We start from the raw sequence: 20,329 nt of genomic DNA, 5'->3' as shown, positions 1-20,329 counted from the left end.
CTCGCTGCTTGTTATTGGTCTGTTCAAAATTTCTATTTCTTCCTGGTTTAATCTAGGAGGTCTGTATGTTTTCAGAAATTTATCCATCTCCTCTCAGCTTTCTAGTTTGTGCACATAAAGGTGTTCATAAAAACCTTGAATGGTCTTTTGTATTTCTGTTGTATTGGTTGTAATATCTCCCATGTTGTTTCTAACTGAGCTTATTTGGATGGTCTTCTTTTCTTGGTTAATCTCACTAATGGTCTATCCCTTTTCTTTCTCTTTCAACAGACCAGGTTTTTGTTTCATTTATCTTTGGTATTGTTTTTTGTTTGTTTTAATTTCATTTAGTTCTGCTGTCATCTTGGTTGTTTGTTTTATTTTGCTGGGTTTGAGTTTGGTTTGTTCACGTTTCTCTAGTTCCTTGAGGTGACCTTAGATTGTCTATTTGTACTCTTTCAGATTTTTTGATGTATGGCTTTAATGCTATGAACTTTTCTCTTTGCACTGCTTTTGCTGCATCTCAGAAGTTTTGATAGGTTGTGTCACTATTATTGTTCATTTCAAAGAACTTTTAAATTTCTATCTTGATTCCATTGCTGATGCAAAGATCATTCAGGAGCAGATTAATTTCCATGTATTTGCATAGTTTTGAGGGTTCCTTTTGGAGTTGATTCCCAATTTTATTCCACTGTGGTCTGACAGAGTACTTGATATAACTTTGATTTTCTTAAATTTATTGAGACTTGCTTTTCGGCCTATGTTCCACATTCTGATGAGTAGAATATATATTTTACAGTTGTCGAGAGTTCTGTAAATATTTGTTAAGTCCATTTATTCTAGGGTATAGTTTCTTTGTTTATTTTCTGTCTTGATACTTTCTAGTTCTGTCAGTGGAGCATTGAAGCCCCCCACTATTATTGTATTCTGTCTATCTCACTTCTATTTATTTATTTATTTATTTTTTATTATACTTTAAGTTATAGGGTACATGTGCACAACATGCAGGTTTGTTACATATGTATACATGTGCCACGTTGGTGTGCTGCACCCATTAACTCATCATTTACATTAGGTATATCTCCTAATGCTATCCCTCCCCGCTCCCCTCACCCCCCAAAAGGCCCCAGAGTGTGATGTTCCCTTTCCTGTATCCAAGTGTTCTCATTGTTCAGTTCCCACCTATGAGTGAGAACATGCCATGTTTGGTTTTCTGTTTTTGTGATAGTTTGCTGAGAATGATGGTTTCCAGCTGCATCCATGTCCCTACAAAGGACATGAACTCATCCTTTTTTGTGACTGCATAGTATTCCATGGTGTATATGTGCCACATTTTCTTAATCCAGTCTGCATTGATGGACATTTGGGTTGGTTCCAAGTCTTTGCTATTGTGAATAGTGCTGCAATAAACATACGTGTGCATGTATCTTTGTAGGAGCAAGATTTATAATTCTTTGGCATATACCCAGTCATGGGATGGCTGGGTCAAATGGTATTTTTAGTTCTAGATCCTTGAGGAATCGCCACACCGTCTTCCACAATGGTTGAACTAGTTTATAGTCCCACCAACAGTGTAAAAGTGTTCCTATTTGTCCACATCCTCTCCAGGACCTGTTGTTTCCTCACTTTTTAATGATCACCATTCTAACTAGTGTGAGATGGCATCTCATTGTGGTTTTGATTTGCATTTCTCTGATGGCAAATGATGAGTATTTTTTCATGTGTCTGTTGGCTGCATAAATGTCTTCTTTTAAGAAGTGTCTGTTCATATCCTTTACCCACTTTTTGATGGGGTTGTTTGTTTTTTTCTTGTAAATTTGTAAATTTGTTTGAGTTCTTTGTTGGTTCTGGATGTCAGATGAGTAGATTGCAAAAATGTTCTCCCATTCTGTAGGTTGCCTGTTCACTCTGATGGTAGTTTCTTTTGCTGTGAGGAAGCTCTTTAGTTTAATTAGATCCCATTTGTCAATTTTGGCTTTTGTTGCCTTTGCTTTTTGTGTTTTAGACATGAAGTCTTTGCCCATGCCTATGTCCTGAATGGTATTGCCTAGGTTTTCTTCTAGGGTTTTTATGGTTTTAGGTCTAACATTTAAGGCTCTAATTCATCTTGAATTATATTTTGTGTAAGGTGTAAGGAAAGGACCCAGTTTCAGCTTTCTACATATGGCTAACCAGCTTTCCCAGCACCATTTATTAAATAGGGAATCCTTTCCTCATTTCTTGTTTTTGTCAGGTTTGTCAAAGATCAGATGGCTGTAGATGTGTGGTATTATTTCTGAGGGCTCTGTTCTGTTTCATTGGTCTATATCTCTGATTTGGTACCAGTACCATGCTGTTTTGGTTACTGTAGCCTTGTAGTATAGTTTGAAGTCAGATAACGTGACGCCTCCAGCTTTTATCTTTTGGCTTAGGATTGGCTTGGCAATGTGGGTTCTTTTTTGATTCCATATGAACTTTAAAGTAGTTTTTTCCAATTTTGCGAAGAAAGTCGTTTGTAGCTTAATGAGGATGGCATTGAATCTATAAATTACCTTGGGCAGTATGACCATTTTCACGATATTGGTTCTTCCTATCCATGAGCGTGGAATGTTCTTCCATTTGTTTGTGTCCTCTTCTATTTTGTTGAGCAGTGATTTGCAGTTCTCCTTGAAGAGGTCCTTCACATCCCTTGTAAGTTGGACTCCTAGGTATTTTATTCTCTTTGAAGCAATTGTGAATGGAAATTCACTCATGATTTGGCTCTCTGTTTGTCTGTTATTGGTGTATAAGAATGCCTGTGATTTTTGCACATTAATTTTGTATCCTGAGACTTTGCTGAAGTTGCTTAACAGCTTAAGGAGATTTTGGGCTGAGACAATGGGGTTTTCTAAATATACAATCACGTCATCTGTAAAGAGGGACAATTTGACTTCCTCCTTTCCTAATTGAATACCCTTTATTTCTTTCTCTTGCCTAATTGCCCTGGCCAGAACTTCCAACACTATGTTGAATAGGAGTGGTGAGAGAGTGCGTCCCTGTCTTGTGCCAGTTTTCAAAGGGAATGCTTCCAGTTTTTGGGCATTCAGTATGAAATTGCCTGTGGGTTTGACATAAATAGCTCTTATTATTTTGAGGTACATTCCATCTATACCAAATTTATTGAGAGTTTTTAGCATGAAGGGCTGTTGTATTTTGTCAATGGCCTTTTCTGCATCCATTGAGATAATCGTGTGGTTTTTGTCTTTGGTTCTGTTTATATGCTGGATTACATTTATTGATTTGTGTATGTTTAACCAGCCTTGCATCCCAGGGATGAAGCCCACTTGATCATCGTGAATAAGCTTTTTGATGTGCTGCTGGATTCAGTTTGCAGGTATTTCATTGAGGATTTTTGCATCGATGTTCATCAGGGCTATTGGTCTAAAATTCTCTTTTTTTTGTTGTGTCTCTGCTAGGTTTCAGTATCCGGATGATGCTGGCCTCATAAAATGAGTTAGGGAGGATTCCCTCGTTTTCTATTGATTGGAATAGTTTCAGAAGGAATGGTACCAACTCCTCCTTGTACCTCTGGTAGAATTTGGCTGTGAATCCATCTGGTCCTGGACTTTTCTTGGTTGGTAGGCTATAAATTATTGCCTCAATTTTAGAGACTATTACTGGTCTATTCAGGGATTCAGCTTCTTCCTGGTTTAGTCTTGGGAGAGTGTATGTGTCTGGGAATTTATCCCTTTCTTCTAGGTTTTCTAGTTTATTTGCAGAGAAGTGTTTATAGTACTCTCTGATGGTAGTTTGCATTTCTGTGGGGTTGGTGGTGATATCCTCTTTACCATTTTTTATTGCATCTATTTGATTCTTCTCTCTTTTCTTCTTTATTAGTCTTGCTAGTGATCTATCAATTTTGTTATCTTTTCAAAAAACCAGCCCCTGGATTCATTGATTTTTGAAGGGTTTTGAGTGTCTCTCTCTCCTTCATTTCTGCTCTGATCTTAGTTATTTCTTGCCTTCTGCTAGTTTTTGAATGTGTTTTCTCTTGCTTCTCTAGTTCTTTTAACTGTGATATTAGGGTGTGATTTTAGATCTTTCCTGCTTTCTCTTGTGGGCATTTAGTGCTACAAATTTTCCTCTATACACTGCTTTAGATGTGTCTCAGAGATTCTGGTTTGTTGTATCTTTGTTCTCATTGGTCTTGAAGAACATCTTTATTTCTGCCTTCATTTTGTTATGTACCCAGTAGTCATTCAGGAGCAGGTTGTTCAGTTTCTATGTAGTTGAGCAGTTTTGAGTGAGTTTCTTAATCCTCAGTTCTAGCTTGATTGCACTGTGGTCTGAGAGACAGTTTGTTATAATTTCTGTTCTTTTACATTTGCTGAGGAGTGCTTTACTTCCAACTATGTGCTCAATTTTGAATAAGTGTGATGTGGTGCTGAGAAAAATGTATATTTTCTTGATTTGGAGTGGAGAGTTCTGTAGATGTCTATTAGGTCTGCTTAGTGCAGAGCTGAGTTCAAATCCTGTATATCTTTGTTAACTTTCTGTCTTGTGGATCTGTCTAATGTTGACAGTGGGGTTTTAAAGTCTCCCACTATTATTGTGTGGGAGTCTAAGTCTGTTTGTACATCTCTAAGGACTTTCTTTATGAATCTGGGTACTCCTGTATTGAGTGCATATATATTTAGGATAGTTAGCTCTTCTTGTTGAATTTATCCCTTTACCATTATGTAATGGCCTTCTTTGTCTGTTTTGACCTTTGTTGGTTTAAAGTCTGTTTTATCAGAGACTAGGATTGCAACCCCTGCCTTTTTTTAAATTTTCATTTGCCTGGTAGATCTTTCTCCATCCCTTTATTTTGATCCTGTGTGTGTCTCTGTACATGAGTTGGGTCTCCTGAATACAGCACATTGATGGGTCTTGACTCTTTATCCAATTTGCCAGTCTGTGTCTTTTAATTGGAGCATTTAGTCCATTTACATTTAAGGATAATATTGTTATGTGTGAATTCGATCCTGTCATTATGATGTTAGCTGGTTATTTTGCTCATTAGTTGATGCAGTTTCTTCCTAGCATCGATGGTCTTTACATTTTGGCATTTTTTTGCAATGGCTGGTACCGGTTGTTCCTTTCCAAGTTTAGTGCTTCCTTCAGGAGCTCTTGTAGGGAAGGCCTGGTGGTGACAAAATCTCTCAGCATTTGCTTGTCTGTAAAGGATTTTATTTCTCCTTCACTTAGGAAACTTAGTTTGGCTGGATATGAAATTCTGGGTTGAAAATTCTTTTCTTTAAGAATTTTGAATACTGGCCCCTACTCTCTTCTGGCTTGTAGAGTTTCTGCCAAGAGATCTACTGTTAGTCTGATGGGCTTCCCTTTGTGAGTAACCTGACCTTTCCCTCTGGCTGCCCATAACATTTTTTCCTTCATTTCAACTTTGGTGAATCTGACCATTATGTATCTTGGAGTTGCTCTTCTTGAGGAGTATCTCTGTGGTGTTCTCTGTATTTCCTGAATTTGAATGTTGGCCTGCCTTGCTAGGTTGAGGAAGTTATCCTGGATGATATCCTGCAGAGTGTTTTCCAACTTGGTTCCATTCTCCCCATCACTTTCAGGTACACCAATCGGATGTAGATTTGGTCTTTCCATATAGTCCCATACTTCTTGGAGGCTTTGTTCATTTCTTTTTATTCTTTTTTCTCTAAACTTCTCTTCTCACTTCATTTCATTCATTTGATCTTCAATCACTGATACCCTTTCTTCCAGTTGATCAAATCAGTTACTGAAGCTTGTGCAGGTGTCACGTAGTTCTCATGCCATGGTTTTCAGCTCTAGCAGGTCATTTAAGGACTTCTCTACATTGGTTATTCTAGTTAGCCATTCATCTGAAGGGGTGGCCTGCCCCTCCACACCTGTGGGTGCTTCTCATTAGGTGGAACGAGAGACTTGAGAAAAGAAATAATACACAGAGACAAAGTACAGAGAAAGGAAAGCGGGGCCTAGGGGGCCAGTGCTGTGCTTACAGAGGACACACACCAGCACGGTCTCTGAGTTCCCTCAGTATTTATTGCTCAAAAGATAAGGGAGTAAATCAGCAGTAAGACATACAGATACACGGAGATGTTCCATTTCCCAGGGACGGACAGGAGACAGATGTTTTTCTTTTACTGAGATTTAAGAGAATGGTGGTGGCCTTTAACCACAAGCAGCCTTTAGGCATTTGTTTAACAAAGCACATTCCTTACAGCCCAAAATCCTTTAAACCTTAATTACCACAGCTATGTCTCTTGTAAGGACAAGATTGGGGGTAGGGTCACAGATTAACAGCATCTCAAATACAGAGCCAAATGGAGTCTCTTAATTTACTTCTTTCTATATAAACACAGTAACAGCTGACCTCTCTTTTCCCCACATTTCCCCCTTTTCTTTTCAACAAAACCACCATTGTCATCATGACACTGAGATTATATACTTCACAAAGTAATAGAATATTACAAAGTAAGTGGGGGCAGGATGAGATCACAGGATGGTGTTAACATTAAAATTAAAATTGCTAATGAAATTTTGGGCACGCATAGTCATTGATAACATTTTATCAGGAAATAGGGTTTGAGAGCAGACAACCTGACTGACCAAAATTTATTAGGTGGGAATTTCCTCTTCCTAATAAGCCTCAGAGCACTACAGGAGGTGGGGGCTTATTTCATCCCTTCGGCTTCAACTGTAAAAGGCGGCACGCCTCCAAGGGGGTCGTTTATAGGCCTTCCCTCAGAGCGCATTCTCTTTCTCAGGGATATTCCTTGCTGAGAAAAAGAATTCAGCGATATCTCTCCTATTAGTGTGCAAAAGGAGAAGAGATATGGCTCTGTTCCGTCCGGCTCACCAGCGGCCAGTTCAAGGTTACCTCCCTTGTTTCCTGAACACCACTGTTATCTCGTTTTTTTTTTTTTTTTTTTTTTAGGATGCCCAGTTTTCATATTGTTTAAACACACATGCTCTACAAACAATTTGTGTAGTTAAGGCAATCATCACAGGGTCCTGAGGTGACATATATCCTCCTCATCTTACAAAGAAAATGATGGGATTAAGAGATTAAAGACAGACATAAGAAATTACAAAAGTATAAATTTTGGAGAACTAATAAAATGTCCATGAAATCTTTATATTTTATGTTTTTCTGCTGTGGCTCCAGCCAGTCCCTCCGTTTAAGGTCCCTGACTTCCCACAACATTCTTTCTCCCTTTTCCTCTATATAAATGTGTCATGGTGATGAAGGCTTGTTCGTTCTCTCGATTTTGGCGAAGGATTCTTTGACTGTTCCAGCACACTAAAAACAAACCGATTAAACAGAGACACATAATTCCAAAATTTACTGCAGTAGAGTTCCCAATAGACTTAATCCAAGTCATGGGGTTTAATCCATAAAGATTTTTTGTCACTTGATCTAACGCCTCAGCTCCAGGCACAATATTTAAGTGACTCTGAGAGGCTTCAAAAATCTGTTGTTTTAATTTAGAAATGTCTAAAGTGAGATTATCTTCTCTTCCCTGTAAATGGCGTCTAACCATGTCCCAGTGATGTTTAGACTCATTATAAATTTGGGGTGTAATACAAAAATCTGAAGTATTCCAGTCACACTGTAACTGGAAACGATGTTCCAAGCTCATGAGTCTATCTCCCATCCAAATGACAGTTTGTCTAAGGTCATTAATTTGATTTGCCAATTTTTGATCGATACCAGATTGTGAATTCCACAACCTTGTGGAATTCTTTTGCCAATTGTCAACAAAGCTTACTGTCTGAACAGAAGAGTGCAATGCAACTCCTGCCACAGCGGCTGTAGATGTGACTGTAATTAATCCCATAATCACTGTAATTAAAGTAAAAATGAATCTTTTGGATCTATTTAAAATGCCTTTTAATACTTCAGTTAAAATATGGATGGATGGCGAGGCCTCCCATGGTCGATCCATGGACACAGGGATCCACACGCCTTCTCTTGCTCTCACTAGCAGAATACGGTGCTGCCAATCAAAAGTCAAATCAATGCAAGTAAACAATCTGCAATTTTCAGACGTTATAGTTTGGGAGTCTGGTTTAATAACTATATTTCCTATGACTAACATATAAGGGGGCTTTACACAACTTTGTAAAGGAACTGTTAGACTGGAATTTCGGTTGATAGAGTAAAATGTCTTATAATCTCTTGTTTCTATAGTTTGGTTTCCAGACCAAATTCTAAGGTGGTATGAAGCCACAGTAAGCCTCCATAATTCTGGATGTTCAGGACCAAAAACAGGACTTATTATTTTTGGTCTTGGAGTAGAGATTCCCTTTTCTCCCCATTTCCAAGGGTAGAAAGACTGTAATTTTTTGTGTCTATGTTTGTCTACATTTTCTGTTAAGTCACTATCAACAGTTGGACTCACTAGTGCACTGGGACAGAATTGAGTTTGTCCTGTGCAATCGTGGTAGAATTGATCTCGAGGTGCCCAATCTATAACAGTTCCAAATGTATTGTTTTGTAAAATCACCGCACTATCGCCACACATTCTTCCCAAACTAAATCTCTTGTTTCTATGGAAATCTCCTTGGGGCAAGGTTTTCCTTTTGGCCTAAATTTTAATGATCTTTGATAAGAGAAGTCTTGTAAATAGTTTACCTGTGGTTTGAGTGACATTCTGCTTACCATGTGATAAGTAAATTTACAGGTGGGATTGAGAGTAGGTACTTCTATCAACCAATTTTAGATAGCAGGCATTAAACACCCTGGTGCTTTCCCGAGACATATAGGAGGATAACGATACCCAATGGAAATATTTATCATCATTCCTTCTTCCTCCGGTTTGGCAGGGCAACGATCATCTGTGGGACCAGCTACCCACACACTATTATTAACATATACTTCAATAGGATTATCCATCCATGTGACTGCCCGAATCAAGGACGGGAAAGGCACATAGGCCCAGTAGGTATAATTAGCTGCAGCTGCTCCTGCAGGCATGGGGAGACTTACCACCGTTGATACAACCATTAAAGCTGCAAGCAGCATTTTTTCTGAGGTTTGTGTCACCTTTGTGCTAGCTAGGCTTTTTCTAGCCAACAGTGTCAGCTTCTTTCACTGTGCCCAGGTCGGCAGCTCCACCTTCTTGGTGCGTGGTGACTTTATCTGTTTTTCTAATATCACCACTTGATTCATCCTGCGAGTCAATGGTGCTCGATTGCAGTGTTTCCGTCTCCGTGGAGGTGCTTTCCTTTGCATCTCCGATGGGTTCATTGTAGAACTTCAAATGTCTAGTGGGTATCCAAATAGGAAGCTGATTTTCTCCTGGTGAAGCACAAGCAAAACCTCTTCCCCAGGTTATCACCTTCCCTATTTCCCGTGTCCTATTTTGTTGTCTTTCCACCAAATCAGTTTTCCTTCATGTGGGCTGTTCTTTTTACCAGGAAGATGTTGTCTGCAGAAGTAGTAGTCTGATTTCTATAAATGTTTAAAAAATTTAAAGTATAGAGTGCTAGATTAAGCTGCATCTGAGGAGAGGTACACTCCTTACTGTCTCCCCCTTCTTTTTGTTTAACTAACTGAGTTTTGAGTGTTTTATTAGTTCTTTCAACTATGGCCTGTCCTTGGGAATTATAAGGAATTCCTGTTGTATGTGTAATATTCCACTGATTTAAGAATTTTGGAAAGCTTTACTACAATAACCTGGTCCATTGTCAGTTTTAATTTTTTCTGGAACTCCCATCACAGCAAAACAAGATAATAAATGTTTTTTAATATGGGAAGTACTTTCTCCTGTCTGGCATGTTGCCCATATGAAATGTGAATAAGTATCAGCTGTTCCATGAACATATGATAATTTTCCAAATGAAGGTACATGGGTAACATCCATTTGCCATAATGCATTAGGACACAGACCTCTGGGATTAACTCCTGCCTCTTGGTGGGCAGGTGTAGTACTTGACACTGGGTACAATGTTGTACAATATTTTTTGCCTGTTTCCATGTGACATCAATTTGTTTTTTAACCCTGCTGCATTTACATGAGTCAAAGCATGAAGTTCTTGTGCTTTTATGAATGCAGAGGATACCAGTAAGTCAGCTTGTTCATTTGCTTTAGTTAAAGGTCCTGGTAATTAGTGTGTGCTCGAATATGAGTAATATAAAATGGGAAATTCCTTTTTCTTACAGTTTGTTGTAACAAATTCAACAGCTGGTTTAACTGATCATCCACGCTATATTTAATTAGAGCTGTCTCAACATGCCTTGTAGCCTGTACTACATATGCAGAATCTGATATAATATTAACAGGTTGATTAAAATCTTCTAACACCGTAATGACTGCACCAACTCTGCCCTTTGAGCTGATTGATATTGAGTTTTGATTACTCGCTCTTTTGGCCCTGTGTAAGCCGCTTTTCCATGCTGGAACCATCAGTAAATACTGTCAGAGCATTTTCTAAAGGTTTATGTCTGTAATTTTAGGTAAAATCCAAGTAGTCAATTTTAAAAACTGGAAGATTTTTGTTTGGGGTAATGATTATCAATAATTCCCACAAAATCAGCAAGGCCAATCTGCCATGCACCAGAATTGATAAAGGCTTGTTTAACTTGTTCCTTGGTTAAAGGAACAACTATTTTGTCTGAGTCATTACCACACAATTTTATATTTGTAATCTTGTCTGACCAATTAATGTAGCTATTTGATCCCAGTACAATGTAAAAGTTTTAATTGTACTGTGAGGAAGGAATGACCACTCCACAAGATATATTTTGAACAATGATGCCTGTTGGAGAATGTGCAGTAGCAAAAATCAAAAGTTGGAGTGGGGCTAAGAATCTATTCTACTTATTTGCGCTGACTGAATTTTTTCTTCCACTAATTAATTCTTTTGTTGCCTCTGGGGTTAATATTCTTCTACTATTTAAGTCCTGGATCTCCTCTTAGGATAGAGAACAAATTTGACATGGCATAAATAGGAATGCCTAGAGTTGGCCGAATCCAATTAATATCGCCTAACAATTTCTGAAAGTCATTTAATGTTTTTAATGTATCTTTCTTATTTCTATTTTTTGTGGCTTAATTTTTCTATTTTCTATTTGCATCCCTAAATAATGAAAATGAGCAGAGGTTTGGATCTTGGCAGATGCTATTGTTAGTCCTGTGTTGGCAACCTCTGCTTGCAGAAATGTGTAACAGTCAATTAATTTGTCTCTTGTTTTTGCAGCACATAAAATATCATCAATATAGTGAATGATATAACAATCTGAAAATTTGTCTCCAACTGGTTGAAGGACTTGACCTACGAAAGTTGACAAATAGTTGGACTATAAGCATTCCCTGAGGTAAAACTTTCCACTGAACCTGGTGGCTGGTTCTTTATTATTTTGGCTGGTATAGTAAAGGCAAATTTTTCACAATCCTTGTTCTGCCAGAGGAATGGTAAAAAAGCAATCCTTTAGATCAATTATAATTAAAGGCCAGTCTTTTGGGATCATGGCCGGAGAGGGCAATCCAGGTTGGAGAGGCCCCATGGGTTGAATTACAGCGTTTACGGCTCTTAAGTCCATTAACATATGCCATTTGCCTGATTTTTTTTGAATTACAAATACAGGAGAATTCCAGGGTGAGAACGAAGGCTCAATGTGTCCCTTTTCTAATTGTTCCTTTGCTAATAAGTGTAAAGTCTCCAGTTTTTGCTTTGATAGTGGCCACTGATTTACCCATACCGGTTTTTCTGTTTTCCAAGTTAATGGAATGTGTTTAGGAGGCTCTACAGTGGCCGCCCCTAAAAAGGATACCCTATTCCTTTTCTTTTTTGATTTCTCTTAGTCTCAATTGGGACTTTATGCCATTTTCATTTTTTCCTAATCCATTTCCTGGTATATATCCCATTTTAGTCATGATTTTTTGACTCATGGGGCTGTATAATGGAGCAGGCATAATGATTTCTGCACCCCATTGTTGTAACAAATCTCAACCCCAGAGATTAACAGGAATTGAAGTAATCATTGGCTGAACAGTACTTTCTTGATTATCTGGCCCTAAACAATATAATCATTGTACTTTCATACACTTCTGAAGCTGTGCCTACGCCAACAAGTCTTGTAACAGCCTTTTGTTTAGGCCAATTTTTTGGCCACTGATTTAAAGCAATGACAGAGATATCTGCTCCTGTGTCTACTACCCTTCAAACTGTTTTCCTTGAATAATGGCCTTACACACAGGTCTGCTCTCAGAGACCAGACTTGCCCAATATGCAGCCTTTTCTGCCAGATCAGTGCTTCCGAACCCTCCTGTTCTTTTTATTTCACTGTTTCCAACTTTATATAAGGTAGGAGTAATAATTGAGCGATCCTGTCTCCTGGACTGGCACTCCAAGGAATTGAGGGACTAATAACCAATTGAATTTCGCCTTTATAGTCTGAATCAACCACACCAGTATGAATTTGAACTCCTTTTAGATTTATTGATCTTCCTAAGATTAGTCCTACAGTCCCCTCAGGCAATGGGCCGTATACCCCTGTGGGGATTTTTTGTGGAGGCTCCCCTGGAAGCAGAGAGACTGCTTGCAAAGTACGTAGATCTACTGTTGCACGGCCACTTGTGGCGGGGGATAATTGCTGTATTGTGATAACTGGCTTATCCCTGAGACACTTGTGACAGTGGGGTTGTTGTTCCTGAAAACCCTGAGGAACAAAGGTTGAATTTGGAATGCCCCAGTTTGTTGTGGGGCCTGAGGCTGGCCCCTTCTCTCGTTTCCCAACAGTGGTTGCCCATTTTTTCATATTTAGAACGACATTGATTACCCCAATGTTTTCCCTTTTTACATCTTGGACATAGGCCAGGTGGCTCTTTATCTGTTGTTGTAGTACTTGAGTAGTTACATTTTGTTTATTTGAGACTAGGCAATTCTTTTTAGATCACCAATTTGACCACATTATAGCATTTTCCCCCAAATGTTTTCACTTGTCCTTCTAAAGCAACTCCTGTGATTGCCTGAGCCATAAGCATAGCTTTATGCATAGCTCCTCCAATTCCATCGCAGGCTTACATACTCTGAGATTACATCTGATCCTGCGGGAACCCTTCCTTTTAATGGCTTAATGGCTGATTGACAATCGGATTGGCGTTTTCATATGCCATCAACTCCACTATGACTTTATGGGCATTCTCATCGGTAATTGACTTTTGAGCAGCATCTTGAAGTCTTGCTACAAAATCAGGGTAGGGCTCTTAGAGCCTTGTCTTATTGTATTAAAGGAAGGGCAGGCAGTTCCTGGGTCTTGGATTTTCTCCCAGGCCCTAAGGCAGATAGCCCTGATTTGCTCAATGGCCTCATTTGGCATTATTGCTTGTTGGTCAACAGTGCTCCAATTTTGACCTATTCCTAATAGTTGATCTGTATCTATGTTAATTGCAGGATTGGCAGTCCTATTTCTTCGGACCTGCACTTGTGCCCCATCAATCCACCAGTCTTAAATTGGTAAAAATTGAGAGGGTGAGAGTGATGACTTTTCCAGAATCTCCCAATCATAAGGAATGAGTCTATGTCCATGAGCAATGGAATCTAATAATGTTCTCATGTAAGGAGAGTTGAGTCCATACTGTTTTACTCCTTCTTTCATTTCTTTTAGCATTTTTATAGAAAAGGACTGATATCTGGCTTCAGCTACGGGAGGCTCTCCCTCTTGGGCCCCTTCTCCAGGTGGTCTTGCTTCTAAATTACTGGAATTGCCACGCCTCGATATCTCCTGTTTTCTTGCCTCATCAATAATTTTATGTATTGCACTACCTTGTACTACGCGGTGCTGTAGGATTAAGTCTCATGGTGGGCGGCTGAGGATATGGCGCCCTGCCCTGTGGCACTGGCAATGTTCCTGGCTGTCCATACAGATTTTGTGGAGGCTGCAGATACTACAGTTCAGCTGGCGGCCAGTATTGATAGGCTACTGGTGGCTGGATCTTACTTTCTACCTGCTGATATTGTGGACACTGTATTTGGATTGGCATTTCCATGACAGAGACTCTATCTTTTTCTATTTGATCTTCTTTTGGAGTTTGTACTTGTTTAACCTGCATTTGAGGTTCTAAGGTTGCAGGCATCTGAGCTGTTGTAAGAGAGTTGGCCATCGTGGTTTAGACTCTGATGGCTCTGCTAATTCTGGATCTTTTTCCTCTAATTTTAACATTTCAGGATACATTACCTCCTGTAATTGATTATTGTCAACACTTTGCGTTGACCAAGCCATTACCAGCTCTGCTACACATTTACAGTGTGAACTTTCTTTTCCTTTCCGGGATTCTATCCCTGCCTCTTTTTCACAATCTACTGCACAGCTTTTAGGGACATCAGAAATTGATATGTTATCTTCTTCTGTTTGCAACGGTTCTAAAGCTACTTTAACAATGACCCAATCATTCCATACTGTAAGTGGGATGATTTTACCTTCCCTACTTGCTTGTTTTAATCTTTGCCAATTTTTTCCCAATCTTTTAGATCTAAAGTTCCCTGTTCTGGAAACCATGGACAAACTGTCTATTGTTTGAAAGAGCGTAATTAGATTTTTGGTAGACACTTTAACTCCTCTCTTTTTAAGATAATTTACATAAAGCTGCGATAAGAGGCATATTTACTTTTAGTTTGCCCCATTGTTACCCTAGGTTCTTCCGAGCACACAAGCTTACCACAAGGCTGACTGTAGACGTACTCAGGAGTCTCTTCGACTTGTCCTCAATGACCACGCTCCAGCATACCTTCACCTTAGAGAAAAGCCCCGTTGGGCGCCAGATGAAGGGGTGGCCTGCCCCTCCACACCTATGGTGCTTCTCATTAGGTGGAACGAGAGACTTGAGAAAAGAAATAATACACAGAGACAAAGTATAGAGAAAGGAAAGCGGGGCCTAGGGGACCAGTGCTGTGCTTACAGAGGACACACACTGGCACCGGTCTCTGAGTTCCCTCAGTATTTATTGCTCAAAAGATAAGGGAGTAAATCAGCAGTAAGACATACAGATACACGGAGAGGTTCCATTCCCAGGGACGGGCAGGAGACAGATGTTTTTCTTTTACTGAGATTAAGAGAATGTGATGGCCTTTAACCACAAGCAGCCTTTAGGCATTTGTTTAACAAAGCTCATTCCTTACAGCCCAAAATCCTTTAAACCTAATTACCACAGCGATGTCTCTTGTAAGGACAAGATTGGGGGTAGGGTCACAGATTAACAGCATCTCAATACAGAGCCAAATGGAGTCTCTTAAATTTACTTCTTTCTATATAAACACAGTAACAGGCTGACCTCTCTTTTCCCCACATTCATCTAATCTTTTTTCAAGGTTTTTAGCTTCTTTGCAGTGGGTTGGAACTTCCTCCTTTAGCTCAGAGAAGTTTGATCATCTGAAGCCTTCTTCTCTCAACTCGTCAAAGTCATTCTCTGTCCAGCTTTGTTCCATTGCTGGTGAGGAGCTGCATTACTTTGGAGAGGGAGAGGTGCTCTTATTTTTAGAATTTTCAGCTTTTCTGCTCTGTTTTTTCCTCATCTTTTTGGTTTTATCTACCATTGGTCTTTGATGATGGTGACGTACAGATGGGGTTTTGGTGTGGATGTCCTTTCTGCTTGTTAGTTTTCCTTCTAACAGTCAGGACCCTCAGTTGCAGGTCTGTTGGAGTTTGTTTGAGGTCCACTCCAGACCCTGTTTGCCTGGGTATCAGCAGTAGAGGCTGCAGAAGAGTGGATATTACTGAACAGCAAATGTTGCTGCCTAATCGTTCCTCTGGAAGCTTCGTCTCAGAGGTGTACCTGGCTGTGTGAGTTGTCCGTCTGCCCCTACTGGGGGGTGCCTCCCAGTTAGGCTACTCAGGGGTCTGGGACCCACTTGAGGAGGCAGTCTGTCTGTTCTCAGATCTCAACCTCCGTGCTGGGAGAACCACTACTCCCTTCAAAGCTGTCAGACAGGGACATTTAAATCTGCAGAGGTTTCTGCTGCCTTTTGTTTGGCTATGCCCTGTCCCCAGAGGTGGAGTCTACAGAGGCAGGCAGGCCTCCTTGAGCTGTGGTGGGCTGCACCCAGTTTGAGCTTCCTGGCCGCTTTGTTTACCTACTCAAGCCTCAGCAATGGCGGGCACCCCTCCCCCAGCCTCACTGCCACCTTGCAGTTAGATCTCAGATTGCTGTGCTAGCAATGAGTGAGGCTCCGTGGGCCTGGCACCCTCTGAGCCTGTCATGGGATATAATATCCTGGTGTGCCATTTGCTAAGACCCTTGGAAAAGCACAGTGTTAGGGTGGGAATGACAAGATTTTCCAGGTGCTGTGTGTCATGGTTTCCCTTGGCTAGGAAAGGGAATTCCTTTACCCCTTGTGCTTCCTGGATGATGCAATGCCTCACTCTGCTTTGACTCTCGCTCGGTGGGCTGCACCCACTGTCCGACATGCCCCAGTGAGATGAACCCGGTACCCCAATTGGAAATGCAGAAATCACCCATCTTCTGTGTCACTCATGCTGGGAACTGTAGCCTGGAGCTGTTACTATTCGGCCATCTTGGAACCACCACTGCCTGTCTGTCTTATTTCTTACATCTAGTAGTGATTGTTTTATAAATTTGGGAACTCCAGTGTTAGGTGCATATATATTTAGGATTGTAATATTTTCCTGCTGGACAGTCCTTTTATTGTTATGTAATGTCCTTCTTTGTCTTTTAAAACTATTCTTGCTTTAAAGTCTGTTTTGTCTGATGTAAGAATAGTTACTCCCACTCAATTTCATGTCCATTTACATGCAATATATTTTTCCACCTCTTTACCTTAAGTTTATGTTAGTCCTTATGTGTTAGGCAAGTCTCTCGAAGACAGCAGATACTTGGTTGCTGAATTCTTATTAATTCTGATATTCTGGATCTTGAAAGTGGAGCATTTAGAACATTTACATTTACTGTTAGTGTTGAGATTTGATGTACTATTGTATTCATTGTGCTAGTTGTTGCCTGAATATCTTGTTTGTTTGTTTGTTTTTCATTGTGGTATTAAATTTACTTCTTTCTATATAAACTTAGGTCCTGTGAGATTTATGTTTTAAGAAGGTTCTATTTTGGTGTATTTTGAGGTTGTGTTTCAAGATTTAGAACTCCTTTTAGCATTTCTTGTAGTGCTGACTTTGTAGTGGCAAATTCTCTTGGTAGTGATAAATTCAGCATTTGCTTGCCTGAAAAAGACTTTATCTTCCCTTTGTATATGAAGCTTAGTTTTTCTGGGTACAAAATTCTTGGCTGATAATTATTCTTTTAAGGAGGCTAAAGTAAGGATAATTACTTCATTTAAGGAGATGAAAGATAGGACTCCAATCCCCTCTAACTTGTAGGGTTTCTGCTGAGGAATCTGCTGTTAATCTTATGGGTTTTCCTTTATAGGTTAGCTGATGCTTTTGCTTCACAGCTCTTAAGATTCATTCCTTCATCTTGACTTTAGATAACCTGATGACTGTGTGTTTAGGTAATTATCTTTTTGCAATGAATTACCTGGGTGTTCTTTGAGTTTCTTGTATTTGGATGTCTAGATCTCTAGCAAAGCCAGGGAAGTTCTCCTCAATTATTTCCTCAAATTAGTTTTCCAAAATTTAGATTTCTCTTCTTCCTCAGGAACACAAATTATTCTAATGTTGGGTCATTTAACATAATCCCAAATTGGTTGGAGGCTTTGTGCATTAAAAAAAAATTTTTTTTTCTTTGTCTGTGTGGGATTGAGTTAATTCAATAGCATTGTCTTTGAGCTCTGAGGTTCTTTCTTCTACTTGTTCAATTCTATTGCTAAACCTTTTCAGTATATTTTGCATTTCTCTAAGCATGTCTTTTATTTCCAGAAGTTCTTATTGTTTTTTATTTATAATATCTATTTCTCTGAAGTATTTTTGTCCATATCTTGTGTTATTTTTAAAATTTCTTTAAGTTGGTTTTCACCTCTCTCTGGTGCCTACTTGGGTAGCTTAATAATCAACCTCTGAATTCTTTTTCTGGCAATTCAGAGATTTCTTCTTGGTTTGGATCTATTACTGGTGAACTAGTGTAATCTTTTGGTGGTGTTATAGAACTCCGTTTTATTATATTGCCAGAATTGTTTTTCTGGTTCTTTCTCATTTGGGTCAATTATGTCAGAGGAAAGGTCTGGGACTCAAGGGCTGCTGTTCAGATTCTTTGGTCCAACAGAGTGATCCTTTGATGTGGTGCTCTCCCCTTTCCCCTAGAGATAGGGCTTCCTGAGAGCTGAACTGCAGTGATTGTTATTGCTCTTCTGGGTCTAGCCACCTAGTGGACCTACCAGGCTCCAGGCTGGTACTGGGGAGTGTCTGCAAAAAGTCCTGTGTTGTGATCTATTTTCAGGTCTCTCAACCATGAATACCAGCACCTACTCCAGTGGAGGCAGCAGGGGAGTGAAGCAGATTTTATGAGAGTCTTTGGTTGTAGTTTTGTTTAGTGCATAGGTTTTCTCAGATGCTGGTTATGCTCACAGTGAAGTTGTCATGTGGACAGACTCAGGACCTCTGGTTAGCCAGGATGTTACAAGTGGTGGAATTAGCTGTTGTTTTCTCCTTCCTTCGAGCAGGGCTGCTTTGTTATGAGTTGCTGTAATGGCTTGACTTGATTGTCCTCCAATCAGAAGGTGGCAATTTCAAGAGAGCATCAGCTGCAGCAGTATAGGAAGAATACAAACTTGCTCTAAGGTCACCTGGATAAGTATTTGGTTTTCTCAGGTGATGGGCAGGGCCACAGGACTCCCACAAGATTATGTCTTTTGTCTTCAGCTACCAGGGCGGGCAGAGAAAGATCATCAGGTAGGGGCAGAGTTGGGCATGTTTGAGCTCAGACTATCCTTGGGCAGGGCTTACTGTGGCAACTGTGGAGTATGAGGGTGTGGTTCTCAGGCCAATGGAGTTATGTTCCCAGGGGGATTATGGCTGCCTCTGCTGCTTTGTACAGGTAGCCAAGGAAGTGGGGGAAAGCCAGTGGTGATAGGCCTCACCCCATTCCCACAGAGCCAGCAAGGCCAGTCTCAGTCCCGCCATGCTCCTCCAATAACCAACAGAGTCAAATTTATATCCAGGCCTCTGGTAAGCAGGGCTGGGATGTTGCCCTGGGATACTATCCTCTCTGCTGAGAAGGCAGGCAGGGCTTTCAGGCCTCACCCCTCCCTGCGTACTGTGGCTTCTGTGCTCATATCTACACTTTCTGTTCATCTCCACAGATCCTGCCAGGACAATTCATACTCAGTCAAAGTTATTACAAAGTTCAGCTAGAAGTTTCCTTCTCCCTGTGGCCCTTCCCCAATTCCACTGGCAGCTGTCCCCAAGGAACCCTGTGAGATACAGTTAGAAGTGACTTCCCTGGACTTCCCAGGGGACCAGGAGTGCCTGCAGGGCTCTTCCCACTGCTTCTTCTACTATTATATTTTGCTTGGTTCTCTAAATTCATTTCAGCTCTAGGTAAAGTTAAATCCTTTTCCTGTTATTTGGATTTTCAGGTTACCCTAGTGAAGATGTATGTTCAGAGGTGGACTTTCCCCCTCTCACACTTTAGGCACTCACAGTTTTTCAGCTATTTCACTGGGTTCGCGGTGGCAAGGCACTTCTTTCAAAGGGTCTGTGAATTCTTTCAGTTTTCCTGCTCTATTCCTGCAACGGCTCTTGGAGCAAAAGTTCATGATGTGAGTCTTCACACATGTTCGTCTGAGTGAGAGTTGCAAGTTAGTCCTGCCTCCTAGCTGCCATCTCCTGCCCCAGGGTAATTATTAATAACATCTTCTTTCATATTCCAATGGGTCTCAATAGATCACATAGTGATCTGTCTGTCATAATATTTCAGTTGCCTGTGTTCTCTGTATCTCCTGCTGGATGAAAAGCTCAAACACTTAGTAGGAACTTAATAACTTTGTGAATGAGTGAAGCATTGAGTAGAACTAGAAGTCTTCTGTGAAATAAACTTAGTACAGTTAACTTTTTAGAGCCTGTCATCAATCCACCTTGGCCTCCTTATCTCCTTTCAGCCTGTAAGAACTGAGAAACCCGCCGCAGTTTCAGCCAGTCTGTGACTAAGTCCACATCCTTTAGACACAAGGAAGTGGTGGGGATGCTAAGGTTGGGTAGATTGTGTTGCTATATCACCCTCTTGTGGCTGGTATGTGAAACTCGTCACAAAATCCTTTCTGTAGTATAATCTCTAAGGTGGTAGTTCTATAGACCTCAACTCAGATCTCATTTTGGTTTCAGGTTAGATTTGGTCATCACTATTTTTTAACAGTTACTCAGGTAATTCTAATATTTAGGTAGCTTTGGTTGTTATTGGTAGGTTTGGGCCATGCTTAAGTGACGAAGTGGCCACCTTTGACAGACTACTTC

Source organism: Trachypithecus francoisi, unplaced genomic scaffold (assembly GCF_009764315.1).
Source record: "Trachypithecus francoisi isolate TF-2019V2 unplaced genomic scaffold, Tfra_2.0 Lachesis_group5, whole genome shotgun sequence".
Lineage (NCBI taxonomy): Eukaryota > Metazoa > Chordata > Mammalia > Primates > Cercopithecidae > Trachypithecus > Trachypithecus francoisi.
The sequence above is the reverse complement of the archived record's forward strand: the minus strand, read 5'-3'. Positions refer to the sequence as shown.